Source organism: Suricata suricatta, chromosome 3 (genome assembly GCF_006229205.1).
Source record: "Suricata suricatta isolate VVHF042 chromosome 3, meerkat_22Aug2017_6uvM2_HiC, whole genome shotgun sequence".
Taxonomy (NCBI): domain Eukaryota; kingdom Metazoa; phylum Chordata; class Mammalia; order Carnivora; family Herpestidae; genus Suricata; species Suricata suricatta.
This window is the reverse complement of record NC_043702.1, coordinates 127,295,214-127,312,332: the sequence shown is the minus strand read 5'-3', so window position 1 is coordinate 127,312,332 and position 17,119 is coordinate 127,295,214. Positions and strand designations below refer to the sequence as shown.

The 17,119-nt window shown below is 43.0% G+C and overlaps 1 long non-coding RNA gene across 1 annotated transcript in view; it reads left to right on the top strand.

Annotated features, from left to right (window-relative positions):
* Nucleotides 1–16,765, top strand: part of LOC115286668 — a 77,497-nt gene extending 60,732 nt beyond the window's left edge. Inside the window, exons 3-4 of the long non-coding RNA XR_003906200.1 lie at nt 15,538–15,635; nt 16,463–16,765. This is a non-coding gene — a long non-coding RNA (uncharacterized LOC115286668). The remainder of the gene's footprint in view (nt 1–15,537; nt 15,636–16,462) is intronic.
* The last annotated feature ends 354 nt before the right edge of the window (nt 16,766–17,119 follow it).

The following is a 17,119-nucleotide window of genomic DNA, read 5'->3' as shown; positions in this document are numbered from 1 at the left end:
GGGCTTTTGTATGATTAACAGTATAGAAAGTGCTGGGAACTCTATTGTGTTCAGTGACTTTGTAGAGCAAGTAATGAAGGAATATGCAGAAAATTCTGAATTTGGTAGAAATAGTAGGCTTTTAATAAAGAAGAATGGATACAATAGAGGCAATCTCTTTCTACAAAAAAATGGGAAGAGAGAATCTTTACCATTGAAATGGAATAATCTCTGGCATCAGAAAAATCTTTTATTGCCAACTACTTGACCTTGTAGCATCTTTTTGTAAACCTCGCTGGGTCTCAATTTCCCCATTTGTAAAATGGATGTAAAATGCCAAGGATGATATATAAGTGCTTTCATAGATAAAAGTGCTGAGCTCAATGCCTGGTACAGACTAGGTCCTTAATACCAATTATTATCAGTGAAAACAATAATCTGCCTTCAGTTTGCCATCTTTTCCCCAGGGTGTGTTAATCGGTATAGGCTATACTCTGTTAAAGTAATAAACTTTGAAATATGTGTGGCTTAACACGAGAAAGGTTTACTCATTGCTCATGTCATTTTGTGATATGGATTAGCTGGTTCTCCTTCAGGAGGTGACTCAAGGATCTGGGATTCTTCCTCATGTAGTTATGTCAACTAGGACCCTTGGTTTCAGTGGAAAGAGAAGCAAGGGAGGGAAAATACTGGCATGTAGCTTTTAAGAGCCAGGGCTAGAAGTGGCCTTACATCGCTTCTATCTACCTTTCATTGGCCAAATCAGAGTTGCGTGGCCTCTGGCCTAATTGTGAGAAAGGCTGGAAAATTTACTTTTCATATGTCCCCAAGAAAATAAAAATGGGGGTGGCTGGGTGCTTCCGTTGGTTAAGCATCTGACTTTGGTTTGGGTCATCCTCTTACAGTTTGTGGGTTTGAGCCCCGCATCAGGTTCTATGCTAACAGCTCAGAGCCTGGAGACTGCTTTGGATTCTGTGTCTCCCTCTCTCTCTGACCCTCCCCTCACTCATGCTCTGTTTCTCTCTGTCTCAAAAATAAATAAATGTAAAGAAAGATAAAATAAAAAGGATGTATGTATGTCTGTTATACATGGGCGGTAGGAGACTCACTGATCCTAAGGCAATGGACTGATAGAATGCTTCTTTGGTATATTTGATCGTTTTCCCAATTTTTTATATTATAGTATGTTAGGACCTTGGTTTTTAAAACCCTCAGTCCTTGGAAATGATGAAGCACATGCTAGACCACCATCAAAGGTGGTGCAGCCTGAAGGGAGCTGAAGCTCGGGCTCCCTCCCACCTCTGCCCTGCCTGACAAGCAGAAGCAGAAAGGGAGTGAAGGTTATCAGCCTGGGGGAGGAGAAACGTGTGACAGGCATTGTTCAGCTGTGGGGATCTGCCAGGAAACACAGTGATGTAAAGCTGCTTTGGGCTTTAGAGATAAGGCAGGAGGCCAAGAAGGTCCTCCAGGATTAAGAAGAAAAGGTGTCTTGGTGATCAGGGGTTATCACTGCAGTTCAAGGAAGGGAAGCCATCAGCTCCCCTTGGTGAGGGTGTAGTGGTAAGGCAGTGTAAGAATCGTGACTAGTGGTAAATGTCTTAGAAAATAGTCATTCTAAAACCCAAAAGTTGTTCTAAGCATTTAACTTAGAAGAAGGGTTTTAACTGTTCCATGCCTTTAAAAAAAATAATGTTGGCCCAACTATCTTTTACAACCTTTTTTTCCACTACCAACAACTATTACATTTGAGATGGTGGTGGTGGTAGGATCTAGACTTTATATTTGACATTTTACTGATGATACATTTTTTGTGTAAAATGCATGGAAAATTTGGGCCTCAAACTCCTGAGCATTGCTCACTTCTATATATACCTTTACTCTGAGCCCACTCTAATTCTTTTCTTTCTTAAGCCTCTGGCTCAAGTAGTACCTCTTCCATAAAGCTTTCCCTGCAGATTTCTGCCAGCATGATGATGGGTAATGTACTAAGGTCCATGTGGCATTACCAGACATGTAATCATCTGCCACCTTATAAATTTGTTAGTTTGTTTCATGTTGTTTAATTCGAAGATTATTATTGAACCTCTATTGTGATCATCTCTGGGCTCTGCAACCTGAGTCTCAATGCCAAGCATCATAGTCGGTGCTTCGTAAATGCATATTGTGCTGATAAACACATACCATAGCCAGACAAGTTAGAGGTAGAAGCGGAACTATGTAACAGGAAGTGAAAACATGCCCCCAAGCAGAGTTGCCTTGTAAGAGTTCGGATTTGGGAATGTGGTGTTGGAATTATCTCTGTTGGTACTTTCATGCATCATTGAGAAGAGAGATGCTATTCACAGATGCAGAATCCTTTCTTCTTTTTAAGTGAAGTGACAGGGAATTAAGCTGAAGCCTCATCAAGCCCATCTAGAAACACCCAGCTGCCAATCTCCTCTTGGGAGAATGAATCATACTCTGTACTTTGTGAATTTAAGAGGAAACTAACACTATAGACAAATATAATATTTTCTGTGGTGGCTGTTAATGTTTTGGGGATTACTATAAATATGAAGGCATTTCTATACTCACGGGAAATAGGATTATTCTGACAACACCTGGAGATTGGAGAAAGAGAGCTTGTGGAGTAGGCAAGCATCTGTCTACTGTTGTAAAAACCCAGTGTCTGCAGTGCCCACTGGGTTTAAAACCCGGCAGCTGACTCTGTGTTGACCCCTGCAGTCCCAGGGCTTACTCCTCAGGGCACAGCTCTCTGTAGACTCTGAGTAGCACAAGAGGGAAAAACCTGGCCAGCCACCCACAACTTTCGACTCACTTGCTTTTCCTTGATTTGAATAAAAGTATATTGGGCATCAACTGCCCAGGTACTAGGAAAAGCGAGCTAATTTGGACCCCCAGTGAAAAGGCACATCAGAGAACATTAGTAAAATCACAGTTTTTAGAGTTAGATCTAAGCCTCAGAATCCCAGGGCTTTGGATCTCTTTGTTGTTTATGTTGAACTGTTCATTTCTTTTGTACTTACTGTGCATCAGATATTATGATAAATTACACATTTAATCTGTACAGTATTCCTATTCTTCTCATTCATTTATTCAACAAATATCCATTGAACACCTGTTATGTGCCTGGAAATGTCCTAGGTCCAGAAAGTACAACAGTGTATATTATGGACAAAAATACCACTCACATTCACCTTACATTCTGGTAGTAGAAACAGATACTAGGCAAAATAAATAAGCAAAATAATCAGTGTGTTAAATGGTGATAAGGTTTAAGGGAAAAAAATAGGGAAGGGATGCATAGGATGTCGAGGAAGTCTTCAGAGAGAAGGTGAATTTTGAGTAAAAACCTGTAAGGTGAAAGGAATGAGCCACGTAAGTACTTGGGGAAAAGATTAAACTGCAGAGAGAGGAAGCCTAAAGTGCAAAGCCCCAGAGAACAGCAAGGAGGCCCTTGGCTATCATGGAAATGAGCAGAGAGCAGATGCTGGGAGGGGAGATCATGATGCTCCATAGGTACCTCGTAAGGAATCTGGCATTTCCAGTGAGTGAGATGGGAAACCATCAGATGGTTTGAGCAAGTAAAAGATGCAGTCTGACTCACTGGTTAGTGGCTTCACTGAAGGTGTGTGGGGGCAGAGAGAGAATTCGGAAACTCATACCGCTGTCTGCATGAGATGATGGTGACTTGGGCAAGGGTTCTAGAATTGGACTTAAATAAGAGTTTAGATTAAGGATATATTTTAAAGGTAGAGTCAACAGGATTTCCTCAGACATTGGATATGGGATATAAAAGAAAGATGATAATAAGCATTCCAGTCTAATCAGTTGGAAGAATGAAGATGCCAGGTACTTAGAAAAGAAGATGGGAGGAGAGGTTTATGGGAGATATTAGCAGCTCTAGTCTACATATGTTCAGTTTTAGGTGCTGGTGAGATATTCAAGTATAGATGTGGAACTGAGATACCACCTCACACCAGTCAGAGTGGCTAAAATGAACAAATCAAGAGACTATAGATGCTGGCGAGGGTGTGGAGATACGGGCACCCTCCTACACTGTTAGTGGGAATGTAAACTGGTGCAGCTGCTCTGGAAAATAGTATGGAGGTTCCTCAAAAAATTAGCAATAGAACTCCCCTATGACCCAACAATAGCACTGCTAGGAATTTACCCAAGGGATACAGAAGTGCTGATGCATAGGGGCACGTGTACCCCAATGTTCATAGCAGCACTGTCAACAATAGCCAAATCATGGAAAGAGCCAAAATGTTCATCAACTAATGAATGGATCACGAAGATATGGTTTACATGTACAATGGAATACTTCATAGCAATGAGAAAGAATGAAATCTGGCCATTTGTAGTGTGGATGGAACTTGAGGGTGTTATGCTAAGTGAAATAAGTCAGGCAGAGGAGGATAGATACCATACGTTTTCACTCATAAGTGTAACAGGAGAAACTTATCAGAGAACCATAGGGAAGGGAAAGGGGGGAAAAAGAGTTAGGGAGAGGGAGGGAGGCAAACCATGAGAGATTCTTGAATACTGAGAATGAACTGAGGGCTGATGGAGGTGGGGAAGGGGGGAGATGGGCATGGAGGAGGGCCCTTGTCATGATGAGCATTGGGTGTTACATGGAAACTAACTTGACAATAAACTATAAAGGAAAAAAGTGACTATTGATATAATTATATTAATGTCTCCCATAATTGTTAATGTTTCTATTTGTTGCTCTTATTCTTTGTTCCTACTTGTGTCTTCCACTCTTTTTCTGAGCTTCGTTGTTTAATGAGCATTTTAAATAATTTCAGTTTCTTTGTTTCTTAGCATATTAGTTATACTTCTTGGGATGAGCACTGGGTGTTATATGGAAACCAACTTGACAATAAACTATAAAAGAAAAACAAAGTATAGATGTAGAGTAGGAGATGTACAAATATGGAGATCAGGGAAGAAGTTCACATTAGAAATATAAATTTTAGGGGCACCTGAGTGGCTCAGTCAGTGAAGCCTCTGACTTCGGCTCAGGTCATGATCTCACATTCGTGGGTTCGAGCCCCACATCGGGCTCTGTGCTGACAGCTCAGAGCCTGGAGCTTGCTTCCGATTCTGTGTCTCCCTCTCTCTCTGTCTGAAAAATAAATAAAACATTAAAAAAATTAAAAAAAAAGAAATATAAATTTTAGCATCATCAGCATATGGATGGTGTTTAAAGCCATGAGCATGGATAAGATAACCAACGAAATAATAATAATCACAAAAAGAGTAAGGAAACTAAGACTTAGGGCAGTTAAATAACTTACCCAAGATCATGTAAAATGGCAGATCAGTGACTTAAATCCTGGTCTGACCGACCACCAAACCTGTCCCCTCAGCAGCAGAGTGTTCTGCCTTCTGTGATGGCTGATAACCCGTAGTTCCCCTGGACTTGACCAACTGGAGAGTGGGGTCTGATGGCAGAAAAGAATGATCCATTGGAATTTGGAAGAGTCCAACACTGAGAACCAGAAAGACTTTTGCTCCTTCACTAGTTCTCCAGAACATGTTGGCAATACTGTCTTACATTAAAAAAAACCCAAAAAACAAAAAGCAAAAACAACTTATAGAAGAGTGTACTAATAATCCTCTTGACTTCTCCCTGACTCCATCTTTGCCTTGAAACATTTCAGTTTCACCCACCACAGAGGCAGATCATGCCCTTCACCCCTTACTTCAGGTTCACTAATGTGACTTGTTTTGGCCAATGGAATGCTAGCAGACATGATGTGAGCCAAGGCTTGAGAGGCTGTTGGGTGACTGGCTTGCCCTGTTTTGCCTCTCCCATGTTCATGGGAAGAACATACCTGGGCTAACCTGCTGATGTCAAGAGGAGGGTGAGGAACATAAGGACCAGAGATGGTCTGCCTCTCTGAGCCCTGCCTAGACCAGTTGACTCCATTCTGACCACAAGACATGTGAAAAGGGTTAGTATCCAAAATCTATAAAGAACTTAAATTCAACACACAAAACCAAATAATCCATTGAAGAAATGGGCAGAAGACGTGAAAAGACACTTTTCCAAAGACTTCTAGATGGCTAACAGACACATGAAAAGGGGCTCACCATCACTCGTCATCAGGGAAATACAAATCAAAACCACAATGGGATACCATCTCAGCTGTCAGAGTGGCTAAAATTCACAACTCAGGAAATAGCAGATGTTGGCGAGGATGCAGAGAAAGGGGAATTGTTCTGCACTGCTGGTGGGAATGCAAACTGGTGCAGTCACTCTGGAAAACAGTTCAGAGGTTCCTCAACAAATTAAAACTAGAACTACCCTATGACCCAGCAATTGCACTACTAGATATTTATCTGAAGGATATAAAAATGCTGATTTAAAGGGGCACATGCACCCAAATGTTTATAATAGCCAAATTATGGAATGAGCCCAAATGTCCATTGACTGATGAATGGATAAAGATGTGGTGGTGGTCTGTGTGTGTGTGTATACACACACACACACACACACACACACACACACACACACATATATATACACACACACACACACATATATGTACATACCTACACACAATGGAATACTACTTGGGGATTGAAAACAATGAAATCTTGCCATTTGCAACAGTGTGGATGGAACTAGAGTGTATTATGCTAGTGAAATAAGTCAGAGAAAGACAAATATATGATTTCACTCGTGTGGAATTTAAGCTACAAAACAGATAAACATAAGGGAAGGGAAGCAAAAATAAGGTAAAAACAGAGAGGAAGACAAACCATAAGAGACTGTTAAATACAGAGAACTGAGGGTTGCTGGAGGGGTGGTGGCTGAAGGGGATGGGCTAAATGGGTGATGGGCATTAAGGAGAGCCCTTGTTGGGATGGGCACTGAGTGTTACATGTAAGCGATGAATCACTAAGTTCTAGTATTGAAATCATTATTACACTGTATGTTAACTTGTATTTAAATAATAATAAAAAAGACATGTGAGTGAAGCCTGATGAAATTAGGACAAGCGCCGCTGGTTCAGCTGACCCACACATCAGGGAGAAGAAATTAATTCTTTAAGCCACTGAGTTTGGGGCTGTTTTTCTCTGCAGCGCATTTATTTTGGCAATTACTAAGTGATACAGCAGCTTATAAAGCACATCCACAGGTGGTGCCTCATGTGAACCTCATGGCAAGTTTGTGAGGCTGAAATCCCTACATCCTTTATATATATCTAGTGGAAGGTCAGGCTCAGAGGTGTTTCCTGACTTGCCATATAGCAGGTAGCTAGTAAACGAGAACAAGAAGACAAGCAGGGAACAGCTTCTGGTGAAGTCTCCTGCCCTCTTGAGTTCACTACTTTGCCGCCTTCTTTGCCAATCAGAGAGCCTAGGGCCAACCCCTTGGGAAGACAGTTGGCTCTCATGAGATCCCGGAAGCAGCAGCATCCTTGTCGTTCTAGAGCTCCTGTTTTACATAACCAAGTCTTATTCTATTGGTTCTTGGTGACTCACCCATGCACACGCATATACTCACTCACTGGATGAACTAAATCTTGCTTTTCTCATATGGCTTAGGTGAATCTATTCAGGCCAGTGACCTGGTAGAGAAAGCATCTGGGCCCTAAGCTCAAGGAAGACTCCACCCCCTTCTCCAGACCCCATGACTGAAAGCTTACTCTCACTTCTATGGATTCTGTGTCTACACATGCCACAGACCTTGCATCAAAGTCTAAAGACATCTCTTTCCCAAAGCACTTCTCCTGGGGAGCAGGTTGAATTCTGGGAAGACACTTACATGAATGGCACAGTGGTTTGTCCATCTCATGATCCACTGTCTTAAGATTAAAGCCATTTTTAATTTTCTGCCAATGAAGCAGTGGCTCATATGTTGTTGAGGGCAGCCTTCTTTCTTATTTGTGTTCCCAGGGTGTTCTGAGTCAGAATGTGACCTAAGACTTCACACAAATGAAAATAATTCCTCCTGACAAAAAGGTTGGAGTTTTTAGTTAAGAGTAGCATCAATTCTCTGTGGCTATGACAGGGGATGCTGGATGGGGCTGGGAGGTGTCCTCATAGTCTAGAAGACAAGGCTCCCTCATCCTCACCTTTTCAGCTTTAGTACCACTTTCCTATATGGCAAAACCCCACTCCTATGAGGGGAGCCTTCTCACTGCCTCCCTTCCCACCACACCAAGTGGTTTCCCACCTTTGTGATTTTATTCACACCATTCTCCTGCCCTAATATTCTTTCCCAGCCACCCCAGTTATGTGCCAGGCACTGTTCTAGGTGCTGTAAAATAGATAAAAAAAAGTCTTCCTTTGTGCAGCTTTGCACTTAAGTAAATAGACACTGGCTACTAACAAGATGTCAGTGATGACAATAAGAGGTGATAAGAGTTACAGAGAAAGGTAACAGAGACATGGGTATTAGAGAGTCATGGGGGAGGGGGCTGCGGTGTTAATTGGGATGGTCTGGGAACGTTTCACTGAGAAGGTGCCATTTGAGCAAAGGCCTGAAGGAGGTAAGGGTGAGCCAGGCAGTCATCTGAGAATTCAGTGAGCGTACCAGGTGTGTTTGCAGAATGTTAAGAGTCTCTGTGTGATTGAAATGGAGTGAATGGGGCGGGGGGGGGGGGTTGAGTGTTAGAGGAGAGTAGTAGTAGATGAAGGTAGTGAGAGAAGAAGCCAGAAGAGTGACATGTCTGACTTAAGTTTTAATTGAACCTTCCTAACTACTGTGTGGAGAATAGTCTGTAGTGGGGACAAGCCCAGAAGTGGGGAAACTAATTAAGAGGCAATTACAATTATCCAGGTGGGCAGTGATGGGTTTGGCAAAGAGATAATGATGGATAGAAGAAGTAGTAGTCAGGTTCTGCATGTATTTTGAGGGTAGAGATGGTAGAATTTAGATGGGAATATAAAAGAGTAAAGAATCGGGGATGAGTCCAAGATTTAGAGATCTGCAAAGTGAATGTCCGTCCTCCTTCAAGGGGCCGGCTCCAGCTGCCACTACTCTAGCAGGACTTCATTGAGCACTTCAGAAATCTCCCCGTCTTCTAAACAAATATCATTTGTGGGCCATTTATCAAATACTGCTCTGAGCTAAGAGCTTTTCCTTTTTCATGCTTCTATGTCTCTTCTTCCCGACAAGTTTGTAAACTATTAAAGAGCGGAAGCTTTGTCTAATGCTTCTGAGCATCTCCCAAAGTTTAAGAAGTAGTGTCTAGCACAAAAGGAATACAGTTGCCTTCTGATTATGAATTGATATAGGAATGTGGAGTCTTAGTATTCCTATCCCATAGGTGTGTCACAGCCATAGTGTGTGTGTGTGCATGCGCATGTGTGCGCGCAAGTTCCAGGGACCAGACACAAGTGGAGTGAAGTCAAGATTGTGCAGGTGCCTGGGCTAGACCAGGCTGTCACTGTCCTCTTCATACTGGACTGCACCCCAGTGTAATCCACACGGTATGGTATTAGAGAACTTTCCAATAGTGGTAAATGAAAAGAAAAATATAAAAATAAAATGGCTCTAAGCAAGAGTTGGAGTGATCTGTAGCTTCTCTTAATTTTCATACTCAGAGTGGTTCAAAAGTTCTATTTACACTAAATTAGTTCTCTAAAACTTTTGGTCCAAAACCATTTTTTAAAGTTACTATTTATTGAAACCTTGTGAAATGTGTGTGTGCGTGCACGTGTGTGTACTTAGGCTTTAGGACTGATTGGTCATTCTAAATTCTGAATAGCCAGAAAGAGAGGCAGATGTATGAAGCTCCAGGAGGTGAGAGATCTGTGACTGCTCAGTTTTTGTTGATTGGTTGATAAATGACCCTCAGGACTAGGAAGTAAGATCCTAATCTCAAAGTCAGTTGAGAGGCTGAGATAAAGGAGTTTCCTTGTGAGCTCTTCAGCCTCTAGGCCAGTATTTTTCATCCTCTGGCTTGAGATATATTAGTAGATTATGAGGTCAATTTAGTGGGCTGCAACCAGCATTTTATAAAATTGGAATAAAACAAACAATAAGAATATCAAAGTGTCTTCATGAATGATGGTTTTATTTTGGGGAACTTTGTTTCAGTATTGTGTATTTATGGACGTGTATGTGTATGTCCTAAATAACAATGTAGAATCTATTTCAGATAGGCTTAAAATATATTTTACAAAAGGAAAACCACTATTGAAGATAATTTGGAGGCAAGTGGAAGATCTAATTTAGAGGGAGACACTTCACTCCTTGAGCTCCTTCCCCCGTGACCTGCACACCCAGTCCTGGGTTTCCCAGGACGTAGCCAGCCACGCGGGCTGTGCTCACACATGAATCTCTTACAGGGAATGAGTGTTCTCTACAATAACAGGTAATACACACACATGTGCCAGTACATATGGCCCCCTTACTTGGAAGAGTCCCCCCACCCCACCCCTACACCAGGCTCCGGGACACCTCCCTAAGCCCTGGTAGATTCTCAGAATTCACCGTTCATCCAAGGATGAAATTCAGAAAAAGGGGGCTGTCAGTTTCTTGTTTGAAGTTGCCTCTAAAGCTTCATTGAAGAGGTCTGTCCTCTTCCCCCCTGCACATGCTGCTGTTGGTTGGAGCCACACATGAGCCCTGATGTAGCCTGCACTTCTAAGCAAGGAGCATTGACTTCCTCTTAATTGAGGCATAATAATTAGAGCATTAGCACATTAGAAGGGTGAGACAGCATGTTTAGCTTTTGTGATTAATTATCTGAGGATTGTAATAAGTTGTTAAGACATTAATTACGCTGGCATGTTTACTGCGCTAGGTTGCACAGGCAATGCTTTGCCATGGCGACTTATAACATGTCTAAGGAGGTAGCCATGACGGGAGGCATGCCTGGGTTGGGTCACCTAAGTGTGTTCGTGGAATACCGCAGCCCTGTCTCAGGGAGCTGGAGTCAACACCTGCTTTGCTTCCTGGTCCTGTGTGGACTCAGGATGTAGAATTAGCTCTTCTTTTAATGTTGACTCCGTGAAATGAAGACAGTTTAGCTCTCGAGGTTCAAAGCTTTTCAATTCTAGAGGTCAGTAAAAAACGTAAAATATGTCATGCCCTAGACAATGACAGGCTTGCGGGCCTTCTTGTTGTGTTGGTGGTTGGCTGGCCTGTCTGAGAGAAGAGGAGACATCAGCGGGGGCAACCCTGGACTCCTGAGCTGGGCAGGAGCAAGGAGGGAGGGCCTGGAGCCTCTGGGCGCACGCCTGAGGGAGAAGGCAGTGTCCGTGCTGTTGCCCACGGCACGGGGTGGGACCACCTGTGCTGGAAAGGGATAAGCGCAGGCTGCGTGTGCAGAGCGTGATGGAGGCAGACAGTTGTCCTCGTAACTTAAACTGCTGGAGGGGTCACTTACTGATGAATCGTTTCGGCTCTTTATGTCAACTTTCTCGGGAAGTCGTTACCTGTTCTTACTGAGAGGAGAGGTCGGGGAGAGGAGCCCGGGAGGTGTGTGGAATACACAGTTTGAGCCAATGTTAAATGAATCTACCCCCAGGCTGTATAAACTACACTCATGCTCAGTTTAGGTGGGTGGACCAGTAGGAAGGGTGGCTTTAAAGGTAAGTGACATTTCTTCAGGATTATTTTGTTTAATGTTATAAATGCCAGATATATAAAAACTCAGCAAAGATTGGAAATAGGATTGTAGCTAATCTCTTTTACTCTGCCTTAAATTGTTATTTATATTGTGATAAACATTTGTAGTTGCCAAAGGATGTAGTATTCATCCTAAAATTGTCTTGATAACACACTCATATTAACTCCCCATTAATTTTCTCATTTTCCCCATTTATTTAGCAATTTGAAAGTTCTAAATAATTAGTTTTGTTCTTAAAATTAACAGCTTTCACAATCATCATTAATTTTTGAGCCATTTTACCCTTGCAGTAATAAATGTATATTTAAGCCATAACTGACTGGTAAATTTCAACACATAAAGCACATAAGGAGATGTTCATTTCAAAGTCCATGTGCAAGGCTTTCCTATATTTGAAAGTAATATTCGTCTATTAACAATAAATTCAAATGACATGGCTTTTTTTTTCTTTAAGGGATAATTGTGAGTAGAAAAGCTGACTAACGAGGTGATCACACACTCATTGGTCACACATACGTTCAGGGGTCCTGGAAAGTATGTTGAAGCCGGCCTTTACTTATTTAGCCTTCCAATGGCCACAATCAAACAAAGAGCAGATTTTGGCCAAGCACCAAGTCTGAAGGCTGACTTTGGTACATCCCAGTCTCATTTGTGAAAATTCAATGGCAGCTTCTGCACAAGGTAAATTACCTTCATCAGGAGTTTGGGGCCAGTGTCTTTAGAGCAGGGTCCGAGAGGCATCATGTAAACAAAGAACTGCTGTCCAAGACCAAGGCGGGAATCAGGGTACAGCCTGGACATGAATGGCTCACCCCTGCCGCCATCTTGCGCCTCTGTATCCAGCCTAGTCTGGCCTGTGGAAGGAAGCAGGGGAGGGTGATCTGTCAGCCTGAGCTGGAGTCGGTGGGAATCACCAGCTTTCAGAACCCCTGGAAGGCCTGTAGCCTGGAAATGTGGGGAGGAATTAGCAGAGTGCTTGTACCTCCTCACACAGAGAGTTTCTTTCTCAGCTCCCTTTAAGGATGTTTGATTCTAAATGCAGAGTGAGTCTTTGTGAACCTTTTTACCTTGGAGTTCTTAAGGATCTTCCTTGCCAGGCTGGGCCAGAGAGAGACCTGTTAGCCTACTGAGAATACCCCTGACCTGCAGGTGGAGGCCTGATGGGTTTCAGACCCTACAGAGTATACATTCTTTCTCAGCTCAAAGCTTTCCCCTCAGTTTCCTGCTTTCTCACTCCCTCATTCTCCTCAGAGCATGGTGTAGTTTGCTTCTATGCTACTAGACTGTAACTAGAGCTTGGAAGATGGAGGGTATCTGACTAAGTACATTTCGAATCTTCCACACATATCTGAGTATAGCAAACATTAAAAATTAATGCCTCTAATAATAATAAAACCCAGAATAACAATGCTGTTACTACTAATTGTAATTTATTGCAAACTGGTAGTGTGTTAAGTGCTCTGAAGAACATAAAGGTGAAAAACAGCCTTCTTTGAAGAGGTGAGTGGGATGAATAATTTCCTCACTCTTGAGATTCCCTGCACAGGGATATTTCCTTGCACAGTTGTCATCACGAACACCTTCTTACTGGTTGTACGCCAGGGCTGCCCCTTAATGGTGGGGGAGGAAGAAGGAAGACTTTGATCCATTTAAAGGGGGTGATGATAGGGGGGTCTGGGTGGCTCAGTTGATTAAAACGTCCCACTTCAGCTCAGGTCATGTGAGTTCGAGCCTCGTGTCAGGCTCTGTGCTCACGGCTCAGAGTCTGGAACCTGCTTCGGATTCTGTTTCCCTCTCTTTCTGCCCCTTCTCCCCGCAAAAATAAACATTAAAAAAATTAAAGGGGATGATGATGACCATTCCCTTCTGCGGTCCCGGAGGCTGTGATTCACATGGCTGGTATCAGCTGGCATTTGATATGCCATAAGTATATGCTATAAGTCTCTCTACTTAAATAATATGTCACTTAAGATTTAGACTATTTTACAATGCCTGTTACAGTATCTTAATGTGCATTATTATAAGAGATGTGGAAATGGAATTGCGTATGTGGGTAGGCGGGTCTTTGGCCCCTTTGAAATTAAAGACATTGTCTTATTTATCTTTGTATCTACTGTTCTTAGCAGTACGTGTCCTCTCTATCAACAAATTTTTTAATTAAAAAAGTTCTTTAATGTTTATTTTTGAGAGAGAGAGCGCGCAAGCGCACACAGAAGTCAGGGATGGGCAGAGAGAGGGAGACAAGAATCTAAAACAGGCTCCTGACTCCAAGCTGTCATCCCAGAGCCCAGTGCTGGGTTAGAACCCATGGACTGTGAGATAATGACCTGAACCGAAGTTGGACGCTTAACAAACTGAGCCACCCAGGTGCCCCCCCCTTAAAATATTTTTTTATATAGAGAGAAGGTGTGAGCAGCAGAGTGGCATGGGAGGTCGAGTGGGAGAGCGAGAGAGCAAGAGAGCAAGCGAGAAAAAAACCTGACCTAAATGGAAATCAGGAGCTGGATACTCAGCCATCCAGACGCATCTCACCCAATATTAATTGGTTATATATCATGCTATGTTTTTTCTTCCAGCTTTGATACTCTTACACGTTAGTTAGCACATGATGCTCATTCATCTATGATATATAAGTTTTGCATTGTACTAAGGTCCATGCTAAGTGCCAAGGATACAAACACAAACCAGACAAGGCTGTACCCTCTTGGGACTTACTTTCAAGCAGGACATACAGTCATCAAATAAGCATGTGAAGAGACTGGATAACTGTTGGCAGGTGAATTGTGAATGAAGAGCAAGTGTCCAGTGGGGACAAGGTACCTGGAAAGAGAGCGGAATGAAGCAGAAAGAAGAAACCCAGACTATGGCTCCCTTGGTATTTGCTCAGCTCCTGGCCCTGGGCCACCGTGTGCTCGACCCTCAGTGACCATCTGTGGAACTGCTTTGAGTGGAAGGGAAGCCATAGAGAGGAGAGAAAGCATGTGGACAGGCAGAGAGCAGAAGTTACTGTAAACTTGAGCGGTTTAGTGCTTTAAATAGGGCTCTGGTCAGGGGCTGTACGGCAGCCTCGCTCTTCATTTGAATTTACTCCCTGCAGAATTAATTGTGGAAGTCCTTCAGAAAGCAGCAGGGAAGTATTCCTTGCCCAGAAAACACTCTGACTTAGTGTGAGGTTTGTGCTTATGACATATTTCTGAGAGGAGGAACCTGATTTTGTAGGCTTAACATTTCTTGCAGAGCCTATTAGAGAACTTAATTTACACACACACACACACACACACACACACACACACACACACACAGATATACATATATGTATGTATAGTGATAGGTGTGTGTCTATGTGTTTCTGTGGGTGTGTTTGGTTGTTTGATTGTTTTGAGGTCTAGAACTGAAGAAGGAAAAGGATTTTTGGTTTCTAGAAGGGCGTACTCTCTGTCCCCACAAGAATGTCAAAAGACAGTTTAAAAGGAGAAACACAGAATTATGCGTTCCTCCTGGTTATTGCATATAAATTGCTTCTTTGCCTGAAAGATCATGTTCCATGGGGACCAGCAAGTGACTGACTTAACATTGTTGGTCCCTGTGCCACAGAGTGAATTGAGTTCTTCTCTGCAGTAGTGGGGTGATTGTGTCTAGAATGCCAACCACAGGAGCCGGGCATTAATTAGGGCTAACAGCCTCTAATTGGAGTTGCCTTTATTCCTCCTTCCATTCTCCAAGCCTGAGACTGTCAGAAGGCTCGTTTTCATTGAAGCGTCATAATTAACACAGAGCCTAATGTGAGAGGCAGATGAGGTTGAAGCCCAGAATAGCTCAGAGCTCCCCAAGGGTGTATGTGCGCAGAGCTGTGGGGAACAGGCGTGGGGAAAGAGGAAACTGGCGTGTGGGTTGACCTCCAAATGTTTTCTGTTAGAGAGGGAGTTGGGGGTCAGCACTGCCATCTCCCTTACAGGTTCCTAAAAGAAGAACTCTAAGCTCCTGAAATGCTCACAGATGGACTAACTAGCATTTCACAATCCTGGGCTCCAGAAGTGACAGGAACCACACCCAGTAAGTGTCAAATCCTCTGCTTTGCTTTGCTCCTGATTGTAAGGGAAGATTTCCTCCCTCAGGAGGCTGACATCTTTTTGGGCTGGAAGCCTTGGGACCTGGGAAGTCTGGTAAATGTAATAATGTCCACAAAGCCATTGGAGTGGCTTGGAAGAAAATTCAAGATATTTCTCTTATTAAAGCTGATTTCCCAATTCCCCTGAACTCTGAGAACCCATTTAAGTGATTACTTCATGAGGAGGCTAGTAGGAAAAGCAAGACTAATATATTTCTTCCCTTGGCAATGCCCACACAGCAAAGGACCCTAAGTGCACTTACAATCACTATCATATTATCACTCTTTCCTCTTGCTTCTGCTTAGAACATAATGAACTGAACACCTGCAATTTCTTTCCTTAGAAGACCCGGTTTTGTAAACTTTCCAGCAGGTAGCTTGGCACACATGTACACATATTTACTTAATTCTGTGCCATTGGAGGACTGGGAGAAAGGTGGGGTGGTGGAGGTGCCTCGGCCACATCGCTGTTCTGGGTCTCCAGGAAGGAGAGGACAACAGGAAAAGAGAAGGCTGTTGAGTGGTCTAGGTTCTCTACATCAGGCTTTCTCGGAGCTTTCAGACAACAAGCTACTGGCTTAATTTCCATCCTGAGCCATTTATTGGAAGGGGATCCCTAATTTCATGCAGTTTCCCTCTGCCCATCAAGAGGAGGCACCAGAGGAGGGTCACACGATGCTAGCTACAAAGAGAAAGAAGACCATGTTGGCTAACCTGAGATGGGGGTGATTGGCGTGTTGGGGATACTGACTTATTGCATTTGCTGCTACAGGGTGACTATGGGAACCTCAAGCCATACGGCTCTTCTGGTGAAGATGGGAAATGAAACCCAGATTATTCACAGCCACCTGCAGATTCACAAACGTTGGAGACACCCACATGCAGAAACCAGCCACCTTGTTTCTGTCATGTGCTCATACTCCCTAGGGAGCTTAAAAAAAATCCTTTCTCTTAGGCAGCCATCTGCTAAGTCATTACTTTGCCTCATCAATAGGTCTCTCTGGATTATTAGGGTTTTTATTCTCATGCTTGGCCATATTGGCAAAATTAGGAATAAATCATTTTCCCCATCTCAGAGTAATTAGGCCCTGAATTATTATAGACATTGTTTTCTGATTTTTCAAACTTCCACTGACATTTAGTAATTTACCTGGGCTGAAATGCTTGCAGGTGCAAATAATATGAGCCAAAACCAGCCAGTGTAAACTTCTTAAAGTTACTTGGGAAAAAGTCACTGGGGGGCTGTGAATGTGAGCTTTGGAGCTGACTGGGGATATGTAGCCAGGTGGGGGGCACACACTGGCTGACATGGCCATCCTGAGCCTCCTCTGGTTGGTGGGTGCCTCATGCACTGGTCATTTCATTGCTTCAGCATCACGTCCGTATGCAGCCTGCTCTGGATTTGACAGTGGCACTGAGGTGTTTTGAA